General features: G+C 41.1%; 1 protein-coding gene across 11 annotated transcripts in view; it reads right to left on the reverse strand.

Annotated features, from left to right (window-relative positions):
• LOC127567551 (cAMP-specific 3',5'-cyclic phosphodiesterase 4D) overlaps positions 1 to 12,580 on the reverse strand; it is a 938,945-nt gene that overhangs the window by 93,192 nt on the left and 833,173 nt on the right. The window contains exon 1 of one of the 11 annotated variants that reach the window (XM_052010584.1): positions 7,600 to 7,633. The exons of the other annotated variants lie outside the window; for them this stretch is intronic. The gene's annotated coding sequence lies outside the window, so the exon portion shown is untranslated. Of the gene's footprint in view, positions 1 to 7,599; positions 7,634 to 12,580 lie in introns of those variants that run through there. 11 annotated transcript variants of the gene reach the window in all.

Raw genomic sequence — 12,580 nt, forward strand, 5'->3', positions numbered from 1 at the left:
ATTAACTGGAACAATGCTGGTGGTGTTATTTGCATGTCCCTTTAGGGAGTGGGACTGAGAAATTTGTAGCATTGTGTTTCCAAAATTCCTAGTCAAGATCCTGGTCTCAATCATATCATCAGGATGTTTTGAATGAAAGATGGGTGATTTCCCACAAGTTGGGAAGGATCAGTAGAGGCTATCTTGAACAAGATCATAATGATATCTATCTCATGAGAAAGATTATCAAAACCGTGCATAAGCTGAATACTGGGGAAATGAAAGCATGAAACTATAAAACCTGCTTTACATATCCAATAATATCACAGGAAGGATTATTGGCAGATGTCTGGTGCTACCCCACTTCTGTTGGTGAATGATGAAGCAGACGGTTTTGTGAGTCAGTCAGTTCTGGAAGAACACTCATTTCCCTTGAATATTCTGAGAGTGACTGGCCCGCTTTCAGACTTACTACATTCTGTTTTTTAATCCCTTCTTCCTCCATAAATTTTTCTACTATGTTTAATACTCAGGAGGGACATTGAAAAATACCCCACCCCCCAATGTATTCTCCTTTATCAAGTGAACATTAAGGGCCACAGTGCAATGGCTGAACCACATGCAGCTTTCAATACCATGTGAAGGGTAACAACTGTTCCCTACACCACCATTTAAGCATCTATCATGAAATCTGCAAAAAAAAGTGTTGGTATTTAAACTGTGCTGCAATGAAATAATATGAACTGGGAAATTATCTGAATGGTTTTATTACAATGTTAATAAAAAGGATAAGAATATATCATTCACCATCCAGGAATTAATCTGGAGACACATCCTGGTTACTACTGTAGAATCTGTCCAATTTTGTTCCATTCCAATTAATGGAATGGGTATCAACTATGCTCCATAACAGATTGCTGATCTACACGGAGGTTTTTTGCCAGGGATGAAGGTGTCATTTTACCCCAGTGCATGAAGTACCTCTCTTCAAATTACTTATATTTGTTATAGGTGTACAATTCCCTTCAGGAAAATATTACGACCAAAAGGGTTCTAATTGTGATAACTATGAGACAGCATCTGTATTTCATCAAATATTTACAATACATTTTACATTTACCAACAATCATTTGCAACTGCATAACCAGGTAAAACACTCCATAAAAATGCATCTTCCATACCATTGTTCATTAACCATTCCTTCTCCTAGGCTTTGTACACATTTTCTTCCAACTAAATTAATCTCTTTGACACTGAAGATTGCTGGTGAAGACAAATTTATTAGTCATTGTAAACTAATTAGTCAAGACTAATAAAAATTTTTAAAAAATGCAGAGGCTGAAAATCTGAAGTAAAAAGAGCAAATTCTGGAAAATCTCAGCAGGTCAGGCAGCATCCGTGGAAAGAGAAACAGTCAATGTTTCAGGTCTGAGAACTGAGTTCTGATGAAGGATTACAGACCTGAAATGTTAACCGTTTCTCTTTCCACAGATGACCCTGACCTGCTGAGAGTTTCCAGCATTTTCTTTTTTTATTTTAGTCAAGGCAAACTGCTGATTTTAAATCAAGATTAAATGGTAGGAGATAATTGAAGCAATGGGAAATAACAATCAGGTGAATGCAGAAGAGAATGAAGAGAGTGAAAGGAGAGGGGTTGGGGAGAAGGGAGAGAGGAAATGGGAAGAAGGGAAGGAGAGATCTATGTTTTATATGTGCCAACACAGGAGTTGGGTAGGCAGTCTGTGAGGTCCATAATTCCTGCTTTTTGTGATTGTAGTTCATGGTTTAATAAATTTAGAGACTAAACGAAGGAGTTGACATAAATACTGGATGGAGTGGCGTGGGAGACTTGTGCTCTTTGGTTCGTATTTCAATCAAACACTAAATTTCATTGCTTATTTAGAGTTTCAGCAAATTGCATTAACATAGCCTGGCTGGAATTATTTCTTTCAGATTTTTTTCCAATGTAGTTCAAGGACAATGGAATTATCCACAGGTGCAATATTTCAGATAGTAGGACAATTTATTGTTTTTAATACAATATGGGTACATTTATCTCATGTGTAAATATTTACCATTTGTATAACCTCATAACTAATTCCAGCTATCCAATTAGATACCTTATGTTGCATCCTCTCCTAAGCCAAAACATCTCTTCTGCTGTATAGCAACCAATATGATACACAGGATCTCAGAAGGGACAGGGTAATGTTCTGTACAAACCATCTGTGAACTGCTGCTTTTCATCTGACTTCTTGTTTGTCTTATTTACAGCTCCAGCATACTGCACTAAATGGATCCAATGACGTAGCCTTAATTTTAATTCTCTGTATGTGGATGTCACTCACAAGTTCAGAGATTATTGTTCAGCTTCATTGCCTTTGGGAAGGGGATGGTGAACGTTCTTCTTGAACCACTGTAGTTTGCATAATGAATGCACTTGCATATTTCTGTTAGGAAGGAATTGCCAGTATTTTGACCCAGTGTTAATGAAGGAATGGGTACAATTTTGCACTCTACCAACAATTCCTGCTGTGTGGGTTCAGCTAAAATTGAAACTATAGGTGGTCTTCAGAGTGCGCCCCCACCCCCCTCCCCCCTTTGATAAGAAGGTCAGGGCACTTAGCACATTTTTTTAAGAGGATCTCTTCATTACTGAAAGGACAAATGGTGTACATGTACATTGATCTGCACACAATGGATCTCCTTTTAACCTTCTTCAAAGATCTTCATAACCAGGACTAGTAAAAGAAAAATCAAGGGCCTTTCCCATTCTATCCTCTGTAACATGAAGGTCATTCAAAACTATGCTCCCCTATCCTAATTTACACCAATTCTCATCCATCCAGCACTCAAACTCATGAATCTATATTGGCTCCCAATTAAGTAATATCTTAATTTTAAAACTGTCGCCTACGGTTTCAAATACATCCATTTCCTCACCTTTCCGCCACTGTTGTGTAGTTCTTTGTCAACCTCTGAGATATCTATTCTTTCTCCAGTTCTGACCTCTGATTTACCCATAATGTCATCACTCCATCACAAATACCCATAATTCAGCTGCCACGTCCCCAAACTCTGGGAATCCTTCTCTCAACTTCCTCCCCTCTCTAGTTGCTTATTAAGGCTAACCATTTGATCATGTACAATCATGTCACTTTACATAGCTGCTGGTCAAATTTGGGGTTTTATCAATTCATTTATGGGATCTGAGTGTCACTGGCAAGGTGAGTATTTATTGTACATTGCTAGCTGTCCTCAAGAATAATTAGCAGCCCTTTTGGTCAAGGTACTCCACAGTGCAGTTGTGGAGGGAGTTCTAGGATTTAAAACCAGTGACAAAGAAGGAATGGTGATATAATTCTGAGTTAGGATGTGTAAAGCTTGAAGGGGAACCTGGACCTCCTGTCCTCCTTCTTGGTGGTAGGGCTGGTGGGTTTGGGAGAGTCTGCCAGGCTAACTAACTGCTGTGTATTTTGTAATGTTCCTGAGTTTCTTACGAAAGATTTTTCAATGTTAAAGGTGCTAGCCACGTAAATGCTAGTTACTGCCACAGTACCATTTTTCAGGCCATGAAAATCTTATGTCTTTTACTTGTACTTCTTCCATTTAAGCTGCAAGAAATTCATAGGTACGTAAGTACAAATGGAAAGGCTATTTTAAAAAAAAATGCTCTCATGGACACAACTCAACCCTCTGGCAACCTCAGGCAGTGGTTACTTTATTATGCAAATTATCAGAATGAATGTGCCTCGATGGGACATAAATGAGCCATTGATTTTGCGTTCACTTTCAACTAATTGTCTAAAACTGGGAAGGATGTGAAGTGACATTTTATTACACTTATTTTACATGTCAGCCTTTGAAAAATCTCACCCTCCTTTTGTAGAAATAGATACGAGAAGAAGTACAAAACAGCAGAAAATTTTGGCTAACTCAAAGAAAAACTCATTGATATGTTTTAATTTGAGAAATAGTTTGCCACCAACCATGCTGAACGTAGATTCCTTAAACTGGTATAAAGAAAGTCCTGATTCAGCTGTGTATGGATGGACATAGGCTTTTTACTAAAAGAACAAAATTGAAATGTCTCTGTACAACCAGAAGCATCAACTACACTGAAAAAGTGAACCAGCTGATCTGGAAATGTAGAATTATAGAGGAAAACACAGAAGTGGTAACTCGTGGTAAGGGTTTGGAAAAATAACTTCAAAACAGCTAAGCTGCTTTGCAGGTATGGAATATTGCTATTGGCAAGTATGGATTAGTATTTCAGTATATGCTCTCATCACAGTAACAGTGGGCTTTTATTTAATTGTACTTGAGTTTATTAATATGCACAAGAGGATTATATCTCAGTAAATGGAACTATTTTTCATTAAAATTTGTATGTTAAAATCACTTCATCAGCTCACATCTCAGTTCCCTCCTTTCCGAATAAACCAATTCCTTATCTCTAGAACATTCTCCGTTTCTACGTTGCTTTAAGAACTCTGCATTTCTCAAACACTGGCCTCATTCATCCTTTGCCCCACAACTGGCTAATGTGCATTCTTCCATAAGCAGTGGAATTCTTCCCCTAAACATCTGCTCCTCTCTCAAAGACTTTCCTTAAAGCTACTCATTTTATCAAATTCTAGTCACATCTGCCAATATTTTCTTTGACTCTGTGTTCGTGTTGGTCTGATTAAATTCATATGAAGCATTTTGGAAAGTTCTTTTATATACCAGCCTTGACTTTAACTTGTAAAATTTATCCCAGAGTGCCAGTCTGATTGTGGTAAGCTCCCAACTATACTAAAATTTTTGATTGAAGGATGATAACCACCACCAATAACAGGAAAATAAACACATTTCCTTTGCCTTGATTCTGTTAAGGGCTGAAATATGGACTACATTATAAAAATGGCACAATTGTGTCAATGTAAATTCAGTACTGCTGATTAATCCTATCCATTGACTTCAGTAAATGTATTTAAGCCGTTTTCCTGCTTGCATTATCTACCAGCAACGATCCAATCTATAGCTGATGCTAGTTTCAGCAGGATGCTTTAAAGGAAGTGCAAAGGAATTTTTTAAACAACGAATCAACAATACTTCATCATCCTCACCATCGCCATCTTGATTAATTAATTATCATGGACTGAATACAGTACAGAATCACCTTGGCTCAACTGTGACAATTCTGAAGTTTTCTTGGCTATCACATTGAACTAGCTGAATATCTCTGAAAATCAAAAAGAAAAATGTAGACGCTGGAAATCTAAAATTAAAACAGAAATGTTGGAAGTACTCAGCAAATTAGGCTACATCTGTGGGAAGAGAAACAGAGTCAACGTTTTAGGTCAAAGACCCTTTGTCAAAGCATTGAATATCTTTTGCGCTATTTAATGTGGTGTAAATAAAACTAAATATTGTTTAGATGTTGGGAAAAAGGTATACCAGAGAATGATGCCCATCACTGCCCATCATGTACAAAGTGGTTCTTTTTCAAAGCTAACCAATTAGCTCCAAGCATCCTTTCCAAAATTTTGACTATTTTTTCCCCTCTTTTTTCAAATATATCTCCTAAATAAGACAAGGACATCAGATCCCAATCTGCCTATTTGCCCCTCTCTGCTAAGCTCTTCATTGATCAACCTCTTCACGTGCTTTCTCATCCTCACTCCTGATTTCCCGACTGAGCACTTCCATGCCCTCTCTGACCAATCATGATTCTTTAGTCATGGACTTGCTCTCTCTAAATAAAGAATACTTTCCTAACTTCTTTCTCAAGATTTCAAGCATCTCTCTGGCTTTATCCCAATGCCTGACACGTGTCTGAATCAACACCTTGTGATGTTTGGCAAAGTTGAAGGCAGAACTGAAAGTTGCTGCTAGCTACGTTAATTGCAAGGCAATGTTCTAAGAGCAAAATGTTTGTTCTTTGCTGCCATCTAATGCATTTCTATGTTACTGCAACCAGCCACGATTATGTCCATCGCTCCATCACGTATTGTTGGATAAACAAATGCTGGAAATGCAAGACAAATCTGACAACACCCATAAAAAGAAAATATATCTTCTGATGTTTCCAGTCAAAACTCATCATTAAACTGATGATTAAAAAAATACACACTTACCCCAGCAGGCTGAATGAAGAGGAAATGAGGAGGACAACAGGCATGTCGATCACAGATAATATGAAATCTGCAAACCTCAAACTAGAGTGTCCCACTGAAATTCCTGGCTCCACTCTCTCAGTGACACCCAGGAAGATCAATGAAATAATGCAATGACATAGGAAAGATAAAATAATGTGTAAAGAGTTTGGGAGATTGAGATTCAGTCAAAATGAATTAAAGCAGAAAAGACTTGCAAAGCTCAGTGGATCAGCTCAGCAACTAATACTTCTTCAGCAATCCCTTGGGGTCAAGATTGACTTGCTTCCACTCCAGTGCTGTGGGCACTGAGGTAGCTTGTGAGGACCCACAGAATTCGCCATAGGTGGGGCAAGAAATTCTTGACAGGGTGGACTGGTAAAAGGGGAGGTGCCGCAGTCCTTTTCCATTTTCTTACCTTCCATGTGCTGCCAACAAAGAGACTCAAGGCTCTTAGAGCTCTCCCTAAAGTCCTTCTCCATTTCGAGTGATTGTGGGCAAGCGGCTCCCAAGAATCAGTTGGGTTGTTATGATTTTTCAAGGACGCTTGAAAATATCTTTGAATCAATTTCCCTTTTGGAGGCACATCTCCAAGGAATATTGAGACAAAGATCCAGGAGTCAGGGACAAGATCAGGTCAGCCATGACTCATAGCGCCTAGTACTGATTTCTTACTTCTAAGTGCATCACTAGAACAATGAGGCCACAGGAGCCTTGGTTATCACTGGGAAAGTGGGGGCTGGGGGAATCACTGGTAGTATGGGCCCCGATGTGTCATGCAGGGAGAATGGGGGCTGGGTGCATCACTGGAAGAATAGTGGTGCCAATGGGAGGGTGGGGGCTGGGGAACACTAGGAGAGGGGGGAGGCTGGTTTCACCACCAGGAGGATGAGGCCTGGGGATATCGCTGGGAAAGTGATGGGCAGGGGAGTCACTGAGACAGTTGAAGATGGGGTATCACTGGAGGAGTCATTAGAAATTTGAGGAATAGGGATGTCACTGGGAGAATTGGAAGTGGGAGCTGGAATATCACTGAGAGGGTGGGGGCTAGGGATGTTCACTAGGAAAGTGAAGGACAGTGTGTCACTGGAAGACTGGGGACGAGGGTTTGTCACTAAGTGAACTGGAGGCAATTGCTGAGAGATTTGAAGGCTGGGGGAGTGGGGGCTGTGGTTGTTGCTGTTGCTGAGATAGCTGGGAGCTGGAAGAGGATGCCGGCAGTATTGCTGGGACAGTGGGGGTGGTACCATCATTGGGAGAGTGTAGCTGGGAAAACCACTGACAGAGTGGGGGCTCGGAGTGTCACCAGCAGAGTTGGGGGGCCAGAGATATCACCAAGTGTTGGGGTTGGCAGGTGTCACTAGGAAACCCCAAGAGAAGAGGTGGGGCTATCACTGGGACAGTGTGGAGGCCGGGGGCCTCAGTGCAGCAGAGTGTAAAACATGACTTTCCAAGTAGGTTTGCTGCATCATCTGGATACCTGGCACGCCCACAGTTGAGTGCTGTGTGGTCTCGGTGGTGACACAAGAGACTGCAGATGCTGGAATCCGGAGCAGAACATAAACTGTTGGAAGAACTCAACGGGTCAAGCAGCATCTGTGGAGGCAAAGGAAAGGTCGACATTTTGGGTCTTGACCCTAGCCAGTAGAAAGAGAGGGGTGAGATAGAGGCTGGAAGGTGATAGGTAGAACCAAATGAGGGGAGAATGATGGGCAGATGGAGCCAAGTGGGAGAGGAGGGGGAGGGAGAGTTGACACGGAGGCTGTTAGATGATAGCTGGAAACAGATGGGTGGGCAGAGATTAGGCAGATGGGGGCAGGAGGGGAGGAGAGAGACAAGAGGCTGGTAGGTATAGGAGGAACTAATTAAGGGATAGCCATCATCTTCCAGCAAATTGTTGTTTGTGGCAGATGAATTAAGTTGAATTTCATCCATTTATGGATCTAATGTGGTCACAATGCACAGTAAATTCTCAGAAGGAGCTCCTGTACCCAACCTGTGGTTTTCACATTGTCTGCCATTTTGGTCTTTGCTATTTTTGGACTTCCAACAAAGGATTCTATTTCCATTTCAAGACCCTTCCGTAAAATGCTTGAGCAGTTAGGTGGAACATGCTCCTATGAACTCAGATTAGATTTTCCTGTTTTACAACAGCTTTAGCCATGTCCCTTAGAGTGTACTTCAAAGTGTCGTCGGGAGAAAAGATTTTGAGTCACCTTTTCTAGCTCCATAGTTCTGGTGATGCGATCTATTCACTCGCTTGAATCTTATTCCACAGTGTCCACCAGGAAAGGTATCACCTAGATAGTTCCAGACTGGCAATCAGCTTTTAGCGGAAAACCAATGAGTACAGATGAAGACAGACTGATCCAATGAGACAATGTGAAAAAGAGAAGTAAGTGGAAATTGAATGTATATTTAACCCAAGACCACAATGAATGCAGGAAGTGATATTAGCACAATCATTAATATATTGGAATTGGAGGGCAGAGAGGGGCTTATGTGGGGATTGATCAGAGTGCCCCAAATTAGCTAAAAAGCAACAGAATTAGCACAGAATATAGCACATTATATAGCACTGAAACAGGCCTTTTGATTCAACTCGTCCATGCCAACTAAGATGTCTATCTAAGCTAGTCCATTTGCTCTCTAAACCGTTTTATCCATGTACCTGTCTAAATGCCTTTTAAATATTGTAATTGCACCTGCCTCTGCAGCTTCTCCTGACAGTTTGTTCTATATAACCCATCAGGTCCTTTCTCACCTTAAACCTATGCCCTCTAGTTTAGGCTCCTCTACTCTAGGGAAAAAAAAGACTGTAACCATCCATCGTATCTATGCCCCTCATGATTTTATATACCTGTATAAGGTACGCAATAAGCCTCCTATGTTCCAGGGAAAAAAGTCTCGGCCTATCCAGTTTCTCCTTATAATTCAAGCCCTCCAGTCCTGGTAACACTTTCCAGGGTCCTACCATTTAACTGACCAAAATGCAACACCTCGCACTTGTCTTGAGTTAAATTCCATCTGCCATTCTTGACTTAGGGAACTAAGTGGGGTTAAAATTAAAGATTGTTCAAGGTGAAAGCACAAATTGTGAAGCAGAAAAGATGGTGCATGTGTTTGTTCGGGCCATTTTTAAATATAAAAAAGGTGAATGTCCTGAGTTGGTGTTGTGGAGTGACAGGCTGTCAATGGAGAAACTGTGATAATGGGAACTAGAGATTCTGGAATCATTACAATAGCAGAGATGTCAAATATCTGTGGGTGAGGCTGTAATAAGTGTGAAAGGATCAAATCAAAGAATAAGGAGATTAGTTCAATGGAACAGGAGTGAGCAGTAACCATTGTTTTGCAGAGGCAGTCTTATTTATACCTTGATGTAAGGTAGAAAAAACTCTGCAAGGTTGGGGACCAAAATAATTGAAGCTTGTGAGTGATGATGCTGGGAACCTTCATTGAGCAGGAAGAGGAGCTGGCATAGAACCATCCCTTAGATTCAGCCAAATAGAAATCTCTCCAGCATTCAACAAAGGCCCTTTCACTGTTAATGAGATTAAGGTTTTGATGATATTTGGGTTGAGGTCGAGAAAAAAATGTTCAGAGAACCATGGTCAACATAAAGTAGGAGAAAGCTTGGAAAAGGTGACATGCCAGATATTGGGTGAAAAGATCCAGAGAAACAAGACAGTGGGGTCCTTTGGAAACAAGATAAATGGATACAGAAGAGTTGGATTGGCTAAAAGGATTGGTGTCAGAGTGGGCCCCACTGACTAACACAGTCCAGAGGCATGAAGAGCAGGGAATAGGAAGATGAAACTCTGTTAAAAGCCAATCATGAGGTCAGGAAAGGGAAGGTCTAAGTAAATGCAAAAACCATAAAGAGGTAAGTTAGCGAGCAACAGAATCAGTATCAAGTGAAGGAACAAAGGGATATATTGGGGTTGGGATAGCAGGGCAGAGGCAGAGGATACAATTGAGATAAGGCAGAGGGATAGGGCAGGGTGACTAACAAATAAGTTGGGGGAAGGATAGAGGGATACAGTGGGATAAGGATAAAGGAATGTAGTGATATGAGGCAGAGTGATACAGTGTAACAGTAATAGAGATAGAGTGTGGTCAGGGTGGAGGCACACAATGGGTTGGGGCAGTGGGATACAGTCAGGCAGAGGATAGGGGTGTGTGGTCAGGAGGGAGATACTGTGGAGTGGGGCAGTGGGATGCAGTCGGGAGGGGGCAATGGGATACAGAGGGGGAAGTGGGATATGGTCAGGTGAGGGGAGTGGGGAGGGGCAGTTGGATACAGTTGTGTGAGGGCAGTGGGAATCAATAGGGTTAGTACAGGAAAGTGGCATTGAGGTTTAAGATCTGCCATGATCTATTGAATGGCAGAGCAGGTACAAATGGAGTGAGGACAGATGGATACAGAGGGGTAGAAATAGAGATATAGAGTGGAATAGAGGCAGAGGGATAAAGTTGTGTTGAGGCTGATACAGCAGGGTAGGGCAGAGCAATGTAGTGGAGTAGGAGTAGTACGCCTGTTGCTTCTGTAACTGATTCTCACTATCGAAACAAGAGAGTATTTTTATTGATGTGTCTGCTGATGTAGAACAGAGGACTTGAACAGCTACAGTACAAAATGAGCTGGTGCTGATGTGAAGGGTCGACTATGTGCATGTGATGACACATTTTAGTGACTGATTGCTGCATTGAGACCAACAGACAGAGTAGCTGGAAAACTGTGTGGCTGTAAGTGGATCCGAAAAAGAGAAAAATAAAGACAAAATAAATGTAAAACAAACTTGGGTTGGAAAATTGTTGAGGAAGAAATGGCTGCAGTATGGGGGTTAGCAGACAGAGGAACCAGCATAAAAGGAAAAGGATTATAGTGGAAAACAGCATGAAAGAGACCATAATATAAAACAGAACTCCTTCAAGTGTGGCATTTCCTGGAAGAGAACTGACATCAAAGAGTAAAATGAAAAGGAAAAATTGCAAGAGAAATCTGAAGAAAATACTGGAAGAATTCAGGTCAGGAAGCAGCAGCATAAAGACAGGTTATAGTATTCCAAGTGTACCATCTTAATCAGGGTCAGTCTCGGTATAAAGCTGGATCAGTTTAGATGTTGGGTAAAGAGCAATGCTTATAGAGGTCTAAACATAACTGAAACATTTGGAAAATGATACCACACACTAACGACTTAGGCATTTCCTCATGTTCACATCAGAATTGCCACCACCAGCAAGTTTTTGGCAATGTATTCATATAACATACTACATCACTCTATCTATATATAGGTTAACAATGTAATGTTAATTATTTACTCACTCACTTGAACTGGTTTGGACTGTGCAGTCGTTGTGTGGAGGAACAGAGGGATCTGGGGGGTCCAATATCCACAGATCCCTGAAAGTTGCCTCACAGGTGGATAGGGTAGTTAAGAAAGCTTATGGGATGTTAGCATTCATAAGTCGTGGGATCGAGTTTAAGAGCCGCAAGGTAATGATGCAACGCTACAAAACTCTGGTTAGACCACACTTAGAGTACTGTGTCCAGTTCTTCTCGCCTCATTATAGGAAGGATGTGGAAGCATTTGAAAGGGTGCAGAGGAGATTTATCAGGATGCTGCCTGGTTTAGAGAGTATGCATTATGAGGAGAGACTAAGGGAGCTAAGGCTTTACTCTTTGGAGAGAAGGAGGATGAGAGGAGACATGATAGGAAGTGTACAAAATATTAAGAGGAATAGATAGAGTGGACAGCCAGTGCCTCCTTCCCAGGGCACCAATGCTCAATACAAGAGGGCATGGCTTTAAAGTAATGGGTGGGAAGTTCAAGGGAGATATCAGAGGAAGGTTTTTTACCCAGAGGGTGGTTGGTGCATGGAATACGCAGCCTGGGGCAGTGGTGGAGGCAGGTACATTGGTCAAATTCAAAAGATTACTAGATAAGCATATGGAGGAATCTAAAATAGAGGGATACGTGGGAGGATGGGGTTAGATAGTCTTAGGCGAGGTTTAAAGTTCGGCACAACATTGTGGGCTGAAGGGCCTGTATTGTGCTGTACTGTTCTTTGTTCTATGTTCATGCAAATACTGCACCATTGCACAAGAGAACATCTCACAATTTTTTTATTTCTTTATCACCCACCTTTAACCATCAAAATTCATGCCATACTGTCGACTCAAGTCAAATCTGTTTGAAGAAATCTCTAAATTTGTGCAGCAAAAAACGTCATTCTACACTCCTATTCTCTATGAAAGGATTTACAATTCTTTTATACAAAGCAAACCTATTCCTGCTTCTGAAATTGTACAGGAGACCATACTTGGACTATTATGTATGGGTCTGGACTCTCCTCCTGTGGAAGGATACAGTTACAATGAGGGATTGCAACGAAAGTTCAGTAGGTTGAATTGTGGGATGTGGAAATTGTCCTATGAGGAGAGATTATGCAGACTG

This window comes from Pristis pectinata, chromosome 2, assembly GCF_009764475.1.
Source record: "Pristis pectinata isolate sPriPec2 chromosome 2, sPriPec2.1.pri, whole genome shotgun sequence".
Taxonomy (NCBI): Eukaryota; Metazoa; Chordata; class Chondrichthyes; order Rhinopristiformes; family Pristidae; genus Pristis; species Pristis pectinata.